Source organism: Rhinolophus sinicus, chromosome 5, assembly GCF_057876585.1.
Source record: "Rhinolophus sinicus isolate RSI-liver-muscle chromosome 5, RSI-T2T, whole genome shotgun sequence".
NCBI lineage: Eukaryota > Metazoa > Chordata > Mammalia > Chiroptera > Rhinolophidae > Rhinolophus > Rhinolophus sinicus.
In genome coordinates this window covers 109,984,472-110,001,967 of record NC_142505.1, presented here as the reverse complement: position 1 = coordinate 110,001,967, position 17,496 = coordinate 109,984,472, and the positions used below count along the sequence as shown (strand labels likewise).

The 17,496-nt window shown below is 51.1% G+C and overlaps 1 long non-coding RNA gene across 3 annotated transcripts; it reads left to right on the top strand.

The window, feature by feature from the left end:
* The first annotated feature begins 1,625 nt into the window (after window positions 1-1,625).
* On the top strand, window positions 1,626-15,280 carry LOC141567325 (uncharacterized). Of its 3 annotated transcripts, none has more exons than XR_012489930.2 (5): window positions 1,626-1,781; window positions 4,534-6,037; window positions 6,411-6,819; window positions 10,249-10,363; window positions 15,149-15,280. It is a non-coding gene; the product is annotated as an uncharacterized LOC141567325 (long non-coding RNA). The 3 variants fall into 3 exon arrangements; XR_016021407.1 differs by lacking the exon at window positions 6,411-6,819 and adding an exon at window positions 2,291-2,501; XR_012489931.2 differs by lacking the exon at window positions 6,411-6,819.
* The last annotated feature ends 2,216 nt before the right edge of the window (window positions 15,281-17,496 follow it).

Here is a 17,496-nt window from a genome sequence, read left to right as displayed (position 1 = left end):
TTACAATTCCATAAGTTTGTAACTGGTCGACGGAATGGACAGCCAGGAGACAAATATTAAATTATTTTAAAATCTGAGCAGCCATTTTGGACTAATCTAATGGTGAACTTCTCTCAGTGTCTGAAATGGACTCTGATTTCTAAAATAACAACAACAAATCTTAGTGTCTGTGGAAATGAGGAGGTGGGGGAAATTAATTTCAAATTTAAACCTTCCGACTTTTCCAGAAGAGGTTTTTAAAGCTTCCTTAATTTAGTGAACTCACACATTACTACTCTAAGGCTCTCCACCTAAAACAACCTGCCTTCAACGTGCATTTCCCAAAAAGCAGTTTGTTTGGTTTTCTGTCTTGTTTGTTTTCTAGTACCATCTCTGCAATGTCTGTCTAACTTTGCAGTTGTATTCCAACAACCAGAGTGGCTCAGATCAGACGGACCGCTAACCCTAGACTTCACAATCTAGAAAGCCAGGAGGTCCCTGTCTTTGCCCAGACCCACGCTGGGCACAACACATCTGTACCAGAATCGTGACTTGTCCCTCCAAATGCAACCCAAGAAATCCCCGACTCCGCACGTGGCTCTGTTCCGCACAGGCTCCCACTGACAGAAGCAAACCATCAAATAACACTAATTTAAAATAATTCCAATGTTGGATCTTTTTTTCTCTTAAAATATTAAAGGAGACAAAATTGTAATCAATAACAGCAATCTTTTAAAAAACCCCTGAAGAAATCAATAAACAAGTTTCCTAGTGGGAAACATCTGCAAAGCAAACTCCTCGCCTTGGTGCATTTAGGAGGCGCTGACTGTGAGCCCCGAGGCGTCTCGTGCTCGGGCCTGACCGACCGTGAGCCGTGCGCACCCGCGGGCGGCCCGTCAGCTCTGCTCGGGGACATTCCCGCGGCCCGGGGAGCGGGCAGTGCATTCAGGGACGAGCCCGGCTTCCGGAGCAGCGTTTGGAGGATCCCCCGTGGCGGCCTCGGGCCTGGGCTGCTCCCGGGCCGGGAATCGAGCGGGAGAAGTCGGTCGCTAAATCAGGAATCGCGCGCACTTCTGCTGCTCCACTTAAAGCGTCGCGCGCCGGGCAGCCGCCCGCGCCTCCGACCCCAGGCGGGTCTTTAAATAGCACCGGCAGCGGGCGACGCACCCGGGCTCCTGCCACGAGGTCGGGCGATGGGCGCAGCGACCCGCGAGGCCCGACCTCCGCGCGTCCGCCGGGCCCGCGAGGGCGCGCTTCCCGCTCTTACACCGCAAGTCCCAGCGTGTCCTTGGGGACTAGCGAGGGGCGCTGCGAGCGTCCTGTCCCCGGGTGTGAAGGTCCCACCGGCCGGTGACAGGCTCTCAGGGCGGCTGGCCTGACAACTGCCCAGCGGGTGGATGTGGCTCCTGTGCCCCGGGGCCCCCGACGGCCTCCGGCCACTCATCCTGCTGACAGACCAGGGCCGGGCTGTCCCCTCGGCTGAGCCTGGCCCCGGGCACCTGCCTTTCCGGCTTTGCTCGCGGGAGGGGCCTGCGGAGGCGAGAGCGAGGACGAGGCCGCACGTCCTCTCGCGAGGCTTCAGATCCCACGAGGTTTCGCTGGACTGGCGCGTCCTTCCGGGGTCAGGGGACGGAAACACGCGCGGGGTGAGGGCGAGAGCGTGTGCTGGGCCTCGGCCTCCGGGGCCCCGCGACCGAAACGCAAACCCGAGACAAGTGCGGTACTGGCTTTCGACTGTCTGCAGGGCCGTTTCAAGCACAACTGTGACTATACGTGCTCGGTACTTTGCAGAACGTCAGAATGTAAGTTCCGGGTAAATATGACTCCACTGGACCAGGCATCAGTATTGGCAAAGTGTCCCCAAGGGGTACCCAGCTCTGGAAACGTGAGAACATCCTGTGACGCCAGTCCTGGTACCCCCACCACTCCCGCCTCCCTAACCCCCATGCCTGTCAATGAACGAGCGTTGGAAGGTGTCTGATAAGGGCAGACGGCTTCAGGTGTCAGCAGTGGCTGGTGAGGCAGCCGGTGCGGTTTGATGGGAGCAGGTGACTTGCTGGGCTGTCTACCACGGATTTGGTTTGACTCTGCTGAACAAACTGCCTGGGGTCTCTCGGTGCAGTGATGGAAACATTTGATAATACCTTATGGGTTGAATTGTATCCCCCACAAAAGGTGAGTGGAAGTCCTAACCCCTGGCACCTGTAAATGTGACCTTACTTAAAACGGTCTCTGCAGATGGAATCAGGTTGCCATCATGTCATGCTGGATTAGAGTGGGCCCTAATCTAATGACTGGTGTCCTTGCACAGCAAAGGAAGTTTGGCCACACGACACACAGGGTGAACTCTGGGTGAAGACCGAGACAGAGACCCGAGTGATGTGTCTATAAGCAAAGGAACACCAGGGATTGTCAGCAACCCCCAGAAGCTGGAAAAGAGACCTGGAACAGATTCTCCCTCAGACTCCAGAAGGAGTCAGCCCTGTCCGCACCTTGATTCTGGACTTGTGGCCTGCAGAACTGTGAGAACAAATTTCTGTTACTGTAAGCTCTTTGTTATGGCGCCCTAGGAAACTAAAACAGTTTGTTTGGCGGATTATGGCTCTTATACATTAGCAGCCGCGGTGCAGTATAAGCTCTGGGGAAGGCCATTTGGTGCGACTTATCCACATGCCAAATGCCCTTACCTTCTGACCCAGCTATTCCTGGACTGGGAATTCATCCTACAGATGTATTCACATAGGTACCCAGAAGCCTTTGTACAGCATATTCTTTCCAACATTGTAAAAATTAGCCCCAAATAGAAAACAACCCAAATCAATGAGTCAGCTTGAATAAATGATGGTTTCACTCTATGAGAAAGAACGTGAAAGATGAAAAGGAATGAGGAAGTGCTTTTTGGGCCAGTATGGAATGGAAGAGTAGCCAAGACATATTGTTAAGTAAAAAACAAAAAAACAAAAGGTGCCGAAGAGTACCATTCACTAACTACTTTGAAGTTACAGGAATTGTGTGTGTGTGTGTGTGTGTGTAGTGTGTATAAAAAGTGTATGAAGGCATAGTGACTGGTATGGCTGTCTCTTCTGGAGGACGCAGAAGCCTTGGTAACAGTCTCTGCTTCTGGGGAGGAGGAACGGGCATCGGGACAGTGAGACTGCCTTGCCTTTCCCTGTCCACCCCTTTGTACTGATGAAATCTCTACTCTCTGCAAGTAGTCCCTAATTTTTAAAAACCTAACTTTTCTTTGAGTTCTTATGCTCTCTAGGTGGTAATATTATTCTGGGTTCATGAGCTGATTTCCAGTTTGCACAGAGTGAAGATGAATTTGGTGATTGTTAAATGAAAAAAAAAACACACCCAAAAACAATTTCTCGCAAGTTTCTAGTTGCAGGGAGTGAGGAGTTTAGAGGGCTTTAGGGGACACTGTGTGGTGAAACTGTCACATAAGTCATCCATCTCGTGAGACAATCCCTGTGACACACTCCCTGTTTAACCTGACAATGCCCCTTGCAGCTGAACACACGTTCCAGACATGGCCTGTGTTGAGTTACTTTGGATGCTATGACACCACACCCCACCCCAGCATGAATAAGGGGATATAGGGTGAGAAGTGTTGACCTCACCCCTGGCACCCCGAGTGCTGTAGAGCATCTTTACGTTCCAAGCTTTGCATTTCTGTAATCTTATACTTGCTACCAGTGAAGTGGGGAGGGCGGCCGTGACTGGCCCCACTTGACAGAGGGGAACCTGAGGCAGGGCAGTTGAAGTGGCTTGTCCATGAACACAGAGTGAGGGCTTCCACCCAGGCCTCCTGACCATGACTTTGTGCTTTCTCTACGGGGCCCTAAATGAAATTGGAAAATCAGAGACTAAAGCAAGAACCCACTGGATTTGAAAAAGAAGCGTTGCTTTAACCTTTACCCTAATACAGAACATTCTCTACCCAGCAGCCAGAGTGGAGGTCAGATCATGTCACTGCTCTGCTCTGAACTCTCCCAAAGGCTCTTCATTGCCAATAATAAAAGCCAAATCCGTGCCATATTCTACAGGGTCCATGTGACCTGTTCCCACATTGTTGGTCCGACCTCCTCTGCCCTCTCTGAACTTGATTCACCCATCACACCCACCAGGTCAGTTGGAGTCCAGCCAACTGACCTCCCTGCTGCTCCTCGATTTGCCTCTACGCTTACGGTCCCTGGTCCCTGGTCTCTGCAAGGTTGAGGGGCTTGTTCCATTTAAATGTCACCTTTCAGCCAGGCCCTTCCAACCACTTTCATGAAATTTGCAAACCTACCCTGCACTCCCCATCCCCTTTCCCTGTTCGTTTTTCTTTGGCAGTTTCCTTCTAATGTTTGATGCAATAGACATTATTTTGTGTCTCTCTTCCCCTCTTTTGGACTAAGTTGTGTCTCCCCTAAAATTCATATGCTGAAGCCCTAACCCCTGATGTGACTGTATTTGGAGATAGAACCTCTGAGGAGGTAACTAAGGTAAAACCATCCAATATGGCTGGTGGCCTTCTAAGAAGAGGAATCTCTCTCTCTCTCTCTGCAGGTGCACCGAGGAAAGGCCATGGGGAGCCACAGCGAGAAGGTGGCCATCTAGAAGCCAGGAAGAAGTGTCTTACCAGGAACCAACCCTGACCGCACCTTGATCTTGGACTCTGAGCCTCCAGAACTGTGAGAGAATAAGTGTCTGTTATTGAAACTGCCCCATCGGTGGTATCTTCAGGGGTATCTTGTTATGGCAGCCCGAGCGGACTAACATCCCCCATCACCCCAATTGGAATGTCAGCTCCATGAAGATAGGAGTTTGGATGTGGCCCTCACAGGGCATGTGGGGAAGGGGCTTGGGGCTTCTTAGTAAGTCTGAGCACCCTGGGGACAATGAGTGCATATTTCTTTGGTGACAATCGCTGCTTTCCCTGATTCCTTCACGAACAGTGTTTGGCCTCTGGCTGTGACCCCACATCTGTTGTGATAATTCTGTGTCCATGCTTCCACCATGGGGCAGTGGCTGAGTCTCCGGCTAAATTCAGGTTTTGTAGCTCTGTGTCACCAGATGTAACTGGTTACCTTTTTAGTGCTTCAGAGGTGAGAACTGCTGAGAGCTGTCAGTTATGGAAAGGGGGTGCCTATTCCCGTGTCTGACTCCAGCAGCCCCACCGCAGGCTCCACTAGGTCCAGATACAAGCCCTGGAGATGCCCACCTGCCTGCTCCGAGCTGGGAACTTGCCACTTCGTGTGTAGTCCCGACAGCAAAGACAGCGCAGGCCACACTCTGCCTGACTCCAGATTGCACAGCGGCGTTTATTTTCTGTGCCCGGTGCCAAACGTGAGACACATGCCATATGCCCACTTATTTCCAAAGACTAGGATTCTAGATGCAGGGGCGGCGTTCACACACATGGGGAGGTGTGATCATTGCTGACGCATGGAGTGCGCCTGTACCTGTGTGCCAGGAGGCTCCGAGATCCTTCCTGGCCACATCGAACACGCACATATGGTGTTGGAGGTGTCATAATTCTAGACACATAGCATATGTCCTTGGAGCAGACAAGGCGCTAAATTAATTCTAAATGCTGCTTGGAAGTTTCGTGCTGAACTGCTCCCTCGCGGTATAAGTAGCTGTTGCGTTCTGCATTTCCTACAGCGGGCTCCACGGAAGCCCAGTCATGTGACTCTGGTTTTATTTTATAGCGCTGAGCATTCTTCAGTATAGCCTCATCTCCACAAAAGGAAATTGGGAAAAAATGGTTAAATGTGAAGAAGAGACATTACTCTGTCTACCTCAGGGTTGGCTCCTCGGCCCTCTGAAGGATGCTCTTCCAAATCTTCTAGGGAGGGACTCGCCCTGGTTCTTCCCTTCTCTCCCCCAGGAGAGGCTGTGTCCCCACTGAGACCTGGAGTCTGGGCTTCTTGGTCCACGTCCCACCTCCTGCTTCGCTGCTGCGTGTGGGGCTTGCTCCACGTTTATGTTGACACCACAGGTCACCTCAGGGCCTCCTCTCTGAACTTGATGTGCACTGGATATGGGACCAGAGAAAACCAGAATGCTGGTAAGAGGATGCTAACATGAGGTGGAAAACGACTTTCTGTGTGTGTGTTTGGGGAGGGGGTGACAACAGAGGAGCAGGGCTCCTGGGTCTCCCCCTGAGTCTTGGACCTTGGCCCCCTCCCCTTCCCCCTGCTCTCCTCTCCCCTCCCCTCCCTTGTTTTAGCCTCTAGTTCTCATGCTCGCCTTTCCAACAACAGGCGCATCCAGGAACACAGCTGGTCCATGTGGTTCTTTTCTGGGTATTAGAAAAGTGTACCCATGTTCTGTGCCCCTCCCATGCCCCAGGCTGCTGGATCACAGCTCTTACACTGTGAGCAGCTTACCTAATCCCCACGTTAACTCTGTGAGCCTGCTGTTACCACCTCATTTTACAGATGAGGAAAGCGGCGCTCAGAAGCTTAGGGGACATTGCCCAGGTCTACAGCTGCTGAACGCAGGGTCTCACAGCAGGAGTCGCTGTGAACAGTGTAGAAACGCATGAAGTAAAAGACATGAGATTACTTGGTACCAAGCTCCTGGACTTGTGCCTGCGGAGCTCTGGGTTAGTGACCCCTGACGGAGGTGAACGAAGCCCACTGTGCCTCTGAAGTCAGCACCCTCCCAAAGGGTGAGATGCCCCCCAGAGCTGCCACAGGCCTCTGAAAACAAACAAAACAGCAAGAAGGCGGGTTTCCAGCCACACAGCAAACGTGGTTCAGAGATGTCGCTGAGGCCACTGTGACTTTTGGGTCTCTCGGGGCAGCTGGCTCCAGTCTGAGGCCAGAGCTCCGTGGGTGACACCAGGTAGGAAGAAATGGGCATGGGGGTGGCCGTGTGACTGACGTTTGCACAGGCAGAGGCCTGGGCATCTGCCAGAGATAGTTTTCTCTGATTTCAGGCTTCTGTGGGTCCCAGGCTAAGAAATTAGAAGCACTGGCCTCCTTTGGTGGCCTCAGAGCTGCTGCAGTTTCCTTACTGGCCGGGAAATGCACGCGCCTGTGAAATAGGGTCATGCCTCGGAGGATGAGGGGTGGGCAGAACCACCCCATACAATGAAACCCTTTAGTTGTAATGCATCCCTTTCATATATTGACTTGGAATGTCATGAGTGGCTTGCAGTTTGAAAGAAATCACACAGTACAGTAATACACTGTAAAACGTTTTTTTCAAATAGAACACAATAAGAAGTTAAAGTTCCCTTTATTCCCATCTCTCTACAGAGGAACCATTGTCAATACTTTAGTCTGTTCCTTTACAGTCTTTTTTCTATGGATTTGCATATGGACACACACGCGTGTGTATGCTCAGATGCAAGGTGCCACGTGAGTACAGTGATACTATTTGCATTATTCTATGACTTGTTTTCACTGAACTTTTCTTTATTGTCTTGGAGGTTTTCCCATGTTTGCACGCGTGGCTGCAAAACTCCTTCTTTTTACAGCTGCGTAGATTTCCGTAGTGTGACTATGTTGCAACTTATTAACCAAGTCCTTTCTGGAAGCAGTTTGGGCTGTTTCTCTTGTTTGCTATTCCCTTTCTCCAAGTCCACATCTTTTCATTTACTCTTCTGTGTATTTGCGCACATGTTTCTACAAAACAGGTAGAATTAGCATCATTAGGTTAAAGGGTATGTGTGTTTCAATTTTTAGAAATTCTGTCACATTGCCCTCCCCAAGTGCTGTTCTGATGAACACTTTGTCCACTCGTGTACGTGACTTCCTACTACACCACTGTCTCATCGGCATTACCTCTTATCAATCTTTTTACTCCTTCCTAATCTAGTAGGCACAGATCATATCATCGTTAGTGCAGTTTCATTTCCCTATTTAACTACTTAGGCTGAGTATATTTTCACATGTTATGGCCAATTGTGTCTTGTCTATAAAAGTGCTTATTCATAGGACTTTTAGGTAGTAATTAGGATGTTTTGGGGAGCAAGGAAGAGAAAAACAAAAACCATGACTCAACTGGTTTTGACAATGAACAATTTATCTTATGTTAAAAGAACTCCAGGTGGGGGGGACGGAAAATGGTGCAGTTGCTGTGGAAAACAGTATGTTCCTCAAAAAAAAAATCAATATAGAATGACCATATGATCCAGCAACTCCACTTCTGGGTATATACCCAGAAGAATTGAAAGCAAGAGTCAGAGATACCTGTACACTCACGTTCGTAGTAGTGTTATTCACAGTCACCAAAAGGTGGAAACAACCCAAGTGCCCATCAATAGATCATGGATGAACAAGATGTGGTCCGTCCAGACAGGTCCATCCATCCTTGAATAATATTCAAGAAGTATTATTCAGCCTTGAAAAGGAAGAGAATTCTGACAGGTACAACGACAGGGATGGACCTAGAAGACATTGTGTTAAGTGAAATAAGTTGCAAAAGGACAAATGCTATATGGTCCCACTCATACGAGGTCCCTAGAGTTGTCAAACTCATAGAGACAGAAAGTAGATGGTGGGGGCCAGGGGCTGGGGGAGGGGTGGGAGTGAGTGCTTAATGGGGACAGAGTTTCAGTTTGGGAAGATGAGAAAGTTCTGGAGACGGACAGTGGTGACAGCTGCACAACAACTTAAGTGTACTCAATGCTCCTGAACGGGAGACTTAAAAATGGTTCGTGTGGTAAATTTTATGTTACATGCATTTTATGACAATTAAAAACAAACTTTTTAAGTTAAAAAAAAGTGTAGACTAAAAGTTGTGCCACGGTTGGTGAGCTCAGCAGCCCAGGGACGTCAGGAAGACACTGGTTCTTTCCATTTTTATGCTCTGCCACCCGGGAGAAAGCCTCATCTTTAGGCAGCTCCCCTCCAGGACCAAGACGTCTGCCACGGCTTCAGGACTCATATCCTCACCACAAAGCCCGGAAGCAGGAAAGGGGCCTTCCCTCTGGGCAGCTCTCACTAAGGTTGAGGAAAACCTTTCCTGGAAGCCCCTGTCCTCCGCTCCCCACCCCAGCCAGCAGATTGGACATATGACATCACCTGCCTTTCACCCATCCTACCTGTGGACCGTTGCAACTGGCCACAGTGTCTCCAGAGCACTGGGCCTGTCCCAAGCACACATCCACGTGGAGGTGGAGACCTGAGCGGACCTGGCATCCCCTAGGACGGCAGAAGCAGGAATGGCAACCTACACTGCTCGAGACAGTGTTCCATGCCCATTTGCCATCGGGTCGTCTTTTTCTTTTGTAGGAGCTCTTTATATGTTACTGAAAGGAATCCTTTTTCTGTGACAGCTGTTAACAATAGTTTTCCTCGTCTGTTGCTTTTCTTTGCGTGGATTGTATTTATGTTAGGCCAGAAGGCAGCAGGAAGTACGGATTTTCTCCCTAAATCTTGACTTCAATAATAATACCAATGATTTCTCTTACTGAAAAACAAAATGGGAGGGAGCTAGGGTGAATGAGGTCATCATTATTGGCTCGCAGGCTTTACAGGTAAAAGACATATCCAACCAGAGGCAGCTGCTGAGCAGTCATTTCGGAGGTGGCAGGTGGCATGGCTCCTGTCACCGGCTGGAACCTTGAGCAGGGAGAATTGTCAGTGTCTGAGTCATGCAGCCACACGTGGAGGGGACACACAAGAAAATAAACTGCCCCGTGTGACACCCAGGTGCAGCTGAGATTGTATTTCCACTGGGGTCCACTTAGAAGGTTCTGCCACTGGGGTTCACTAGAGGACAAACCTGGCTCCCAGATGGTGGTCACAAAGGTGCAGACACACCTGAAACCATGGTGCTTCTAGGAGCCACACAGGCCTGGGCTGGCAAGATGGGGGTGGACATGTCACTGACATTTGCCCATGTGGAGGCCTGGGGGTCCCCGAGAGACAGTTCTCTCTGGGTTTAGGCTCCTCTGGGTTTCAGGAAATGCCTTTGCAGTGAGTGCTGTGCCTGACCACCCCCTCCTGGGCTCCTGGCCTCTGCACGCCCCTACGAGGTGGAGGGGTGTACCTGACAGGTGCACAGAGAATAAAGGGGATGCTTTGATGGCTCAGTGGTCTCACTCAGCTTGTCTAGAGCCCAGGGGAACAAGGGGGTGTTATTTAATGGGGGTTCCCTCTGCAGCCACAGAATCCTCCCACTCAGTACCTGCGGGCACAGAGGCAGGAGTGAATAATAGCACCCATGTGTGTTGTGTTGAGACACCCAAGCCAGGCACTGTTCTCCGTGCTTTCTAGGGTGAGGACCCTATGAGGTTAGAACTGCCATTGCCTCATTTTACAGGTGGGGAGACTGAGGCCTGGGGAGGCCGAGGAACCACCAAGCAGTGCTCCTGCTGTCTCCGAGGACCAGCTCTCTCCTTTGGGTGGAAGGCAGAAGCCCTTCCTCCAACACCCAGGTAAGGCCTCCAGGGTCCCGTCCCCTCCTGGTTGGCACCTTATCTTCCTCACCAGTTTCCTGAAGTGGGGACTGTGACGACCGAATCGTGGAATGGGAAGGGCACTAGAGAGGGTCTGCAGAAAGACGAAAGATGGGGCCGTGCTCTCCCGAGGAAGGACACGTGGGACCTCCCCCCACAGATGGTGACATGGCAGAGGGGAGGCTGGGGTCTGCCGTGGGGTGGGTGGGTGGGTGAGGGGAGCCTGGCGGGAGGGAAGCAAGCACATTAAACAGAGATGTGACTCTGATTCCTTGTCCAGGGCACCTGTCCTGCTGTCACACTGCTTCCTCTCACCCTTGTCTATGCTCTAATCACACACATGTCCACATATCACCTTCAAATTGTTTGCAAAGTGCCAGGCCAGGGAGGAAGTGCTTCACTGGTGCCCCACCGCTGGGGACACACACAGATGCTCTGAGGTTGTGGCAGAACCACGTGCCTCTGCCTGCAGGTGGGGAGGTACATTTTCCGCAGAAAGAATGTGAAGCTTTCCCAGCGTCTCTGAGACGTCAGGCGCCATTGTTGCAGGGTAATGACTGTTTCTAAGATGGGCAATGGGTCTGGGTTGGCAGTGAGACACCTGCATCTCGAGGTCACGGGGCTGCAGACTGGGCCTGTGGGGCAGCAGCAGGAGACTGGGCATTGGGTCCAACCAGCCACTGAAAGAGTTCCCGCCCTCTCTGAACATCCTTATTTGTGAAAAATAGGACCTCCTTTTAGGGTGGGTGTGAGGGGCAAATGACATGAGGTGCTTACGCCCACTGCCCAGGTCTCAGCCACATGTCTGTTTCCTCTCCTGCCTCCAGGAAAGGCTCTCTCTTCTCAGTCTCATCTCCATGTGTTTGGTTTTCTTCTCCTGTACAATGCACCTACCTTCTGCTTAATATCAACACTACTGGCACTCTCAGCAGGTGGGTGAAGGAAGGGGTGAAACCATCGTTAACTTTATAATCGGAGCAGCCACAGTAATATTTGGGGACAAAGAAGCTAGGATTATCAGCTTATTTGGGTCTGTACTTTCAAATATTCTGGATGTTTCTCTCCTCGGCTGACCCTTCCCTGGTCATGAATAATCCAGACCCTGATGATGGTCAAGTTGCTTAATGCAAACGTCTAGGGGAAAGTATCTTACAGACCCAGAGACACTACACCCAAGGAGAGGGCAGTATGAGTGACAGAGCTGCTGTCTGGCCACGTCCCAGCTTAAACTAGTCTTCCCCAAATGTCCTCCATGTGCTTCTGGCCCCCCGAGGGGAGAGCAGGTGAGCTCACAGGGCCCGGCCCATTAATCTCCCTCATGGCCCTAATGCCGGAGCACGTTTATGGCCCAATCAGTCCTTGTGCTTTGTCTGCTTGGAGTCTCTGCTTTGTTAACATTCAGCTTCCATATTTTCTGGTGACAAACGAGGTCATATCTATGGCAAAGGGTACTCTGAAAGCATATCATGTCACAGTTATTAAAACTAAACACATACTGATCTTAGGATGGTGATTCATTCTTAATTCAGATGGGTAGATCAAAACCAGACATGAAGATAGTAAACCTTCCCCCCCAGATTTCCCAGCCACACTCCTGTGCCTAAGTGGTGCCATGTGACTGGTTCTGGCCAATGGGTGGTGAACAGAGGTGGCACAGGCTACTTCCAGCAGGAGTAGTTGAGAAGTGGCAGCAAGATGTTCCTCCTGTCTCTTTCCAGACACAGATCTGTGGGGCCAAGTGTCATTTAGGTGGTGGAGCCACATCAGAAATCAGCCTGGATGATTTAGTCACTGAACAGAAGACTGGTTTAAAATATAGTGTTTTAATAGAAAATTTGAGGTACGATAAGGCCAGCAGATCAGGGGGTGATGGCCATTGAAAAGACAGTTTTTACTCACAGTTCCCAAGAGGAAGGCACACGCCATGTCACACAGGGCCATGCAAGGAAGCACCAGGGTCGTCAGGAGGCAGAGGGAGGGGAACGGGGACAAGAGCCTTTACTGTGGTTTGCGTGGCAGGAGCGGGAGAGACAAAGTGATGGACTTAGGACTGGCTATTTGGAAAATTCCAGTGGACCCAGTGGAGTGAAAGGGGTGACTGGGGTGTGAGTGTGGGCAGGGCCACACCCGGTCTGTCCCATGTGGTCTGGTACCTGGCCCTGGGTAACGAGGGCAGGTGGACAGTGGCCAGAGTATGGCAGCCCACAGAGTGTGAGCTCTGGGCTGGTGGGTTTGCATCTGAAAGGTGTGCTCCTGGGTAAGAGGTTCACTCAGCTGACCCTGGGAGAGCCAGTCCCTGCAGAGTCAGCAGGGCCCCGGATGTTGGAGCATCAGAACACAGAGAATAAAAGACACGGTTAATACAAAGACAGCAGCTCAGGAGTGCTGTGCAACTCACACGGCTTTGGGGGAGGGAAATGAACCTTTGTTAAGCCAGGGAGATTTGGGGTTGATTTACCACAGCAGTGTACTTCTGTAGGAACACACGGAGAAGCACGGGCACGTGGATGGAGATCTGAGTCTCAGCACCAGTCTGACATCTGCAAAGTTCATTCATTCACACATTCATTCATTCATTCATGTGTTCATTCATTCACACATTCAGCCAATGGTTGTTGCACACCAGCTGTGTCCGGCCCAGTGCTGGGTTTGGGCTGACAGGTCAAACACTAGCCCAGTCCTCATGGGACTCTCAGTCTTATGAGAATGTGAGACATGTCAAAGGACAAGGGTAGTGGAGGGTGAAGACTGCCATGCAGAGACTGGGCCTGCGGGAGGTAAAGAGAGGAGGGAGTGCGGCTATGGCAGAGCAGTCAGGGAGGGCTCCTCAGAGGAAGTGCTGTTTGAGTTGGGTCCTGATGGAGTTATGGAAGACTTCCCCTAGAGAGACAGTGGGCATGGATGTTCTAGGTGGTTACGAAGAGCATAGATAAAGGCATATCAAGGCTTTGCAAAGAGTTCAGTGGGGCAAAATGCAATAACCCAATTAAAAAATGGGCAAAGGACCTGAATAGATATTTTTCCATACAAAGAAGACATCCACATGGCCAACAGGTTTATGAAAAGGGTGCTTCACACCACTAATCATCAGGACAATGCAAAAGAAAACTGCAGTGAGATATCATTTCACACCTGTGAGGATGGCCATTATCAAAAAGACAAGAGATAACAAGTATTGGCAAGGATGTGGACAAAAGGGAACCTCATGCTTGTTAATGAGAATGTAATTTGGTGTAGTCATTATGAAAAACAGTATGGAAGTTTCTCAAAAAATTAAAAATAGCACGATCCAGCAATCCCACTTCTGAGTATATATGCAAAAGGAAATTAAACCAATCTCTTGAAGAGATACCTGTTCCCCTATGTTCATTGCAGCATCTTTCACAATAGCCAAGACATGGAAACGATCTAAGTGTCCATTGATGGCTAAACGGATGAAGAAAATGTAACACACATTGGACTACTATTCAGACTTAATAAAGAAGGAAATGCTGCCATTTGTAATAACATGAATGAACCCGGAGGACATTATACTAAGTGAAATAAGCCAGACAGAGCAAGACAAATACATATGATCTCACTGATATGTGGAATCTGAAAAAGCTGAACTCGGAGAACCAGAGAGTAGAATGGTGGTTACCACAGGCTGGGGAAGGGGGAATGGGGAGAAGTTGGTCAAAGGGAACAAACTTTCAGTTCTAAGAATAAATTTTTGGGATCTCATGCACAGCATGGTGACTACAGTTAACAGTACTGTATTGTATACTTGAAAGTTGCTAAGACAGTAGATCTTCAGTTGTCTCACCACACACGCTGTAACCATGTGCCATGTGAGGTGGTGGAGTTAATCTGATTGTGGTCATCACCTCTCAGTGTATATATGTATTAATCACTACATTGTACACTTTAAAAAATCATGTTGTACAAAATAAATACAGGCTTTTTTTTCTTTTTTCTTTTTTTTTTTTTTTTTTTGGTCATCATACCTTAATGAAGCTGGAAAAACAATTCAGTGGGGCTGGGACAGAAACGCCCCGGGAGTATGGTCAAAGACACGGCTGGAGGGCCAGGAGGTTGACACCTGAAAAGGCTCGGAAGGCTGTGACAGGGCCCTGGGCTTGTGCTGCAGGCTACTGAGAGCCTGGACAGTGGGCAGACCAGGAAGCGACATGATGAACTGGCAATCACAGCCCTTTCTTCTTCCGTCCTTCCTTCAGGGGCTCCACCATCAGATTTTCAGTGTTCACCAGCACTTCTTGTAAAAGCAGGGGAACATCCCAGGAACTCTGCTCTAAGGCAGGGGTGGCAACACTCCTCTCTTCTACACTTGAGGCAGACTTCACTAATCAACCTTCTTTGCCCCAGAGGCCAGACTGGGCCTCGTTGGCCTTCTCATCACAGTGCTTCAGGCTGCTTACTCCCCAGGGGTCTGGGTTGCCATGCATGTCATGTGTCAGTTCTGTGTTAAGGGATTAAGGATGTAGTGTTCTCTTTCTAGACGTATTTTTATTACAAAAACAGCAAAACTGTCAGGGCAAATTTAATCAAAGGAATGAATAGCTAATGGTGGAATTTTGGTCAATACAAGTTTGGGACGAGAAGGGATGGCTTTGTGGTCCCTTCAAATCAGACTTAACCTCACCCACTCAGAAGCTTGTCCTGTGTGGGAGCTTGTCCTGCGTGGGAAGCCCAGGATGCTCTTTTTATTTTCTAACTTTCATGCCTCTGTTGTCACAAACAATGTTCCTGTTGTTTATTTTCCAGGTCAAGATAAACACCACAGAGCAGACAGGAGACGTTTCCATGGCAAGCTCCTCCCACGTTGTCTCCTTTTGTGTCGCCCACGATGCGGGTGCAGGCAAAGAATTAGCGCTCAATAAATGTTTATTGATTGAATCTAAATTGCAGTTTTATCTACCACCCTCAGGGTAGCCGAGTGGAAACGAAATTCACCCCCATAAAGGGCTGAAACAATTGATCACCAGGAAACCAGGTTCTATGACAGCCTAGACTGGCGAGATGCGTGTTATTCAAACGCCACATGCATAGCGATTCACGCAGCCCCTCGGTCACTGGGGGACTTGCACAGTCGTTCGCCAGCTATCTCGTGTTACCTTGGAGGGGACAATAAGGTAGCCCTTGTCACTGCTTGGCCTCCTACGACGGGGCGCAATACACACAGAATGCTCTGAATCCATACTTGAGGGAAACTTCCTAGCCCAGCAAGAAGGAGGTGGAATCCTGCCGCCCGGTCAGGAGGCCAGGAGCACCAGGCATGGTGCTGGGAGGGCTTTGTCCCGTCCTGGGTCGGGGAGTGTCCGGCGGCTGGGCGGGGTGGGGGCGCACCCTGGAAGAGAGGCTGGCGGGTGGGGGCACGAGGAGTTCAGCTCCCAGCCCTGTGAACCTGATGTGTTGGTGGGACCGGCTTGGGGAGCTCCGGCTGTGTGGTGTGGGCTGGAACCACAAGCGACCAGGTATAACGTCACCCAAAGGATGTATCGCGAAGAAGAAAGGATGGCAATGCGGTGTGTAGGGACACGGTCAGCGGTGTGTAGGGACACGGTCAGCGGTGTGTAGGGACACGGTCAGCGGTGTGTAGGGACGTGGTCAGCGGTGTGTAGGGACGTGGTCAGCGGTGTGTAGGGACACGGTCAGCGGTGTGTAGGGACACGGTCAGCGGTGTGTAGGGACGTGGTCAGCGGTGTGTAGGGACGTGGTCAGTGGTGTGTAGGGACACGGTCAGCGGTGTGTAGGGACACGGTCAGCGGTGTGTAGGGACACGGTCAGCGGTGTGTAGGGACACGGTCAGCGGTGTGTAGGGACACGGTCAGCGGTGTGTAGGGACGTGGTCAGCGGTGTGTAGGGACGTGGTCAGCGGTGTGTAGGGACGTGGTCAGCGGTGTGTAGGGACACGGTCAGCGGTGTGTAGGGACACGGTCAGCGGTGTGTAGGGACACGGTCAGCGGTGTGTAGGGACACGGTCAGCGGTGTGTAGGGACATGGTCAGCGGTGTGTAGGGACACGGTCAGCGGTGTGTAGGGACATGGTCAGCGGTGTGTAGGGACGTGGTCAGCCACGTGTACACACTGACCGCGGCGCAGACGGAGGAGGAAGGCACCGAGGAAGAGGAGGTTGCCGGAGGGGCAGCTGCACCCGCAGATCTCGGTTGTAACCCGGTCCCCCTGCAGGAGTCTCGGGACGACAGAGGCGGGAACTGCGCTCGCAGGCCTCTGGTGAGCTCCGGGTTAAAACCGCAGCGTTTTTCTCAGCGGGGTCAGAGTCACGCCACTGTCCTAGCAGCGATAGGGGAAGCTCTGAGGGGGTGAGAGTAACCAGGGAAAGAGCCGAATGAGAGAGAAGGGAGGAGGATGGGCTCCGATTCTGATTCTCGGGCCGAGAGACGCAGCTAAGCTGGAATTCACAGAGGGGCCGTTGGACCGGGAGGAGGAGAGGCAGGAGACGAAAGCGAGGCTTCCAAGAAAGAGAAGCCGGTGCCTCGGTGAGAAGCACAGCAAGGTGGAGAGTCGGCCTCAGGAGGTGGATGCCGAGTGTGGACGTCACGGCCTCTTCACCTGGAGGCGGAGGCAGCGGCCTAACAGCGGGGTGCAGCCAGCTCTCCCAGGCCGGCCTTTGCACATGTTTTCCCAGTAAAATTGCTAAATTTCCACCGAGAGCAACGCTGGGAGAACCAGCCTTTCTTCTGTTGACAACCTCTTTCTTGGGTTGCCGGGACCAGCCCCCAGTCCCGGGGTCAAACATTCACGGTGTAATTTTATCAGAGCCTCTGGCACCACGGCAGACCTACAGCAACACGTGTGATCTCCGCTCACCCTTTCTGGCCACCGGCTGAGAGCAGGTCAGGGGCCCCAAATGTTTTCACTGACCCAAGGTGGGGAGGTGGATCATGGCACCGTTAACCCACAGACCCAGCACAGCTGCAGCTGATCCCCAGGCTGGATGGCAGTGCTTCATGGGTAACGGGCTAGGGTGCAGTCAGGGAGCCCAGGGACCACCGTCAGCTTGGAGACAGCAGCCTGAGAGCTCGGGAAGCCTTGGCTCATGCATATTGGATCTGAAGGCGCTGATGCTCCCCTCCTTTGTGCTGAGAGAGG